The sequence below is a fragment of the Arachis hypogaea genome, chromosome 10 (assembly GCF_003086295.3).
Source record: "Arachis hypogaea cultivar Tifrunner chromosome 10, arahy.Tifrunner.gnm2.J5K5, whole genome shotgun sequence".
Lineage (NCBI taxonomy): Eukaryota > Viridiplantae > Streptophyta > Magnoliopsida > Fabales > Fabaceae > Arachis > Arachis hypogaea.
Genome location: NC_092045.1, coordinates 47,079,654 through 47,081,963, shown reverse-complemented (window position 1 = coordinate 47,081,963; position 2,310 = coordinate 47,079,654). Strand labels below are relative to the sequence as shown.

Sequence of the window (2,310 nt, the reverse complement as noted above, 5' to 3'; positions counted from 1 at the left end):
TCTTGACCTTGAACTGAGAGAAGATCTTCATGCTTACTCTCTTTTGTCACAGAGGGATTGCCATGTGCTTGAAACACAAGGTATTCTCCATTCAATTGAAGGACTAACTCTCCTCTGTTGACATCTATCACAGCTTCTGCTGTGGCTAGGAAAGGTCTTCCTAGGATGATGCATTCATCATCTTCCTTCCTAGTATCTAGGATTAGGAAATCAGCAGGGATGTAAAAGTCTTCAACTTTTATAAGCACGTCCTCTACTATCCCATGAGCTTGTCTCACTGACTTGTCTGCCAATTGTAATGAGAACAAGGCAGGTTGTACCTCAATGATCCCTAGCTTCTCCATTACAGAGAGTGGCATAAGGTTTATCCCTGACCCAAGATCACACAGACCTTTTTCAAAGCTCATGGTGCCAATGGTGCAAGGTATCAAGAACTTGCCAGGATCTTGTCTCTTTTGAGGTAGAGTTTCCTGAATCCAAGTATCCAAATCACGAATGAGCAAGGGAGATTCACTTTCCCAAGTCTCATTACTAAACAGCTTGGCATTCAGTTTCATGATAGCTCCTAGATATTGAGCAACTTGCTCACTAGTCACATCTTCATCCTCTTCAGAGGATGAATAATAGTCAGAGCTCATGAATGGCAGAAGGAGATTTAATGGAATCTCTATGGTCTCAGATTTCTCAGGTTCCTTAATAGGAAGCTCCTTCTTGCTTGGAGGACGTCCCAGGAGGTTTTTCTCACTAGGATTTTCGTCCTCCTCCTCCTTGATGCATTCGGCCATGTTGACTAAGTCAATGGCTTTGCACTCTCCTTTTGGATTCTCTTCTGTATTACTTGGGAGAATACTGGGAGGAGTTTCATTAACTTTCTTACTCAGCTGGCCTACTTGTGCCTCCAAATTCCTAATGGAGGATCTTGTTTCATTCATGAAACTGAAAGTGGCCTTTGACAGATCAGAGACTATATTGGCTAAATTAGAATTATTTTGTTCAGAGTTCTCTGTCTGTTGCTGAGAAGATGATGGATATGGCTTACTATTATTCAGCCTATTGCGTCCACCATTGTTAAAACCTTGTTGAGGTTTTTGTTGATCCTTCCATGAGAAATTTGGATGATTTCTCCATGATGAGTTATAGGTGTTTCCATAAGGTTCACCTAAGTAATTAACCTCTGCCATGGCAGGGTTTTCAGGATCATAAGCTTCTTCAGAAGCTACCTCTCTAGTACTATTGGATGCATGTTGCAATCCATTCAGATTTTGAGAGATCATGTTGACCTGTTGAGTCAACACTTTGTTCTGAGCCAGTATGGCATTCAGAGCATCAATTTCAAGAACTCCTTTCTTCTGAGGGACCCCATTATTTACGGAATTCCTCTCAGAGATATACATGAACTGGTTGTTTGCAACCATGTCAATGAGTTCTTGAGCCTCTTCAGGCGTTTTCTTCAGGTGAATAGATCCACCTGCAGAATGGTCCAGTGACATTTTCGAAAATTCAGAGAGACCATAATAGAATATATCTAATAGGGTCCATTCTGAGAACATGTCAGATGGACATCTCTTGGTCAGCTGCTTGTATCTTTCCCAAGCTTCATAGAGGGATTCACCATCTTTTTGTTTGAAAGTTTGAACATCCACTCTCAGCTTGCTCAGCTTTTGAGGAGGAAAGAATTTATCTAAGAAGGCAGTGACCAGCTTATCCCAGGAGTCCAGGCTATCCTTAGGTTGTGAATCCAACCATATTCTAGCTCTGTCTCTTACAGCAAAAGGGAAAAGCATGAGTCTGTAGACTTCAGGATTAACTCCATTCGTCTTTACAGTATCACAGACTTGCAAGAACTCAGTTAAAAACTGATAGGGATCTTCAGATGGAAGCCCATAAAACTTGCAGTTTTGTTGCATTAATGCAACTAGTTGAGGCTTAAGCTCAAAGTTATTGGCTTCAATGGCAGGAATGGAGATGCTTCTTCCATCAAACTTGGATGTTGGCTTTGTGAAGTCACCAAGCATTCTCCTTGCATTATTATTATTATTTTCGGCCATCTCTTCCTCTTGTTCGAAATTTTCTAAAAGGTTGCCTCTGGATTGTTGTAATTTAGCTTCTCTTAATTTTCTCTTCAGAGTCCTTTCAGGTTCTGGATCAGCTTCAACAAGAGTGCCTTTATCCTTGTTCCTGCTCATAAGAAAGAGAAGAAAACAGGAAAAGAAAGAGGAATCCTCTATGTCACAGTATAGAGATTCCCTTATGTTAGTAGAAGAAGAAAGGGGTAGAAGAATGAAGGAGGAGGTTCGGATTTGGATGAAG

At 41.0% G+C, this 2,310-nt stretch overlaps 1 non-coding gene across 1 annotated transcript; it reads left to right on the top strand.

Annotated features, from left to right (window-relative positions):
* The first annotated feature begins 1,548 nt into the window (after window positions 1-1,548).
* Window positions 1,549-1,652, top strand: LOC112719052 (small nucleolar RNA R71). The gene has a single exon (XR_003161372.1). It is a non-coding gene; the product is annotated as a small nucleolar RNA R71 (small nucleolar RNA).
* Window positions 1,653-2,310: the final 658 nt, after the last annotated feature.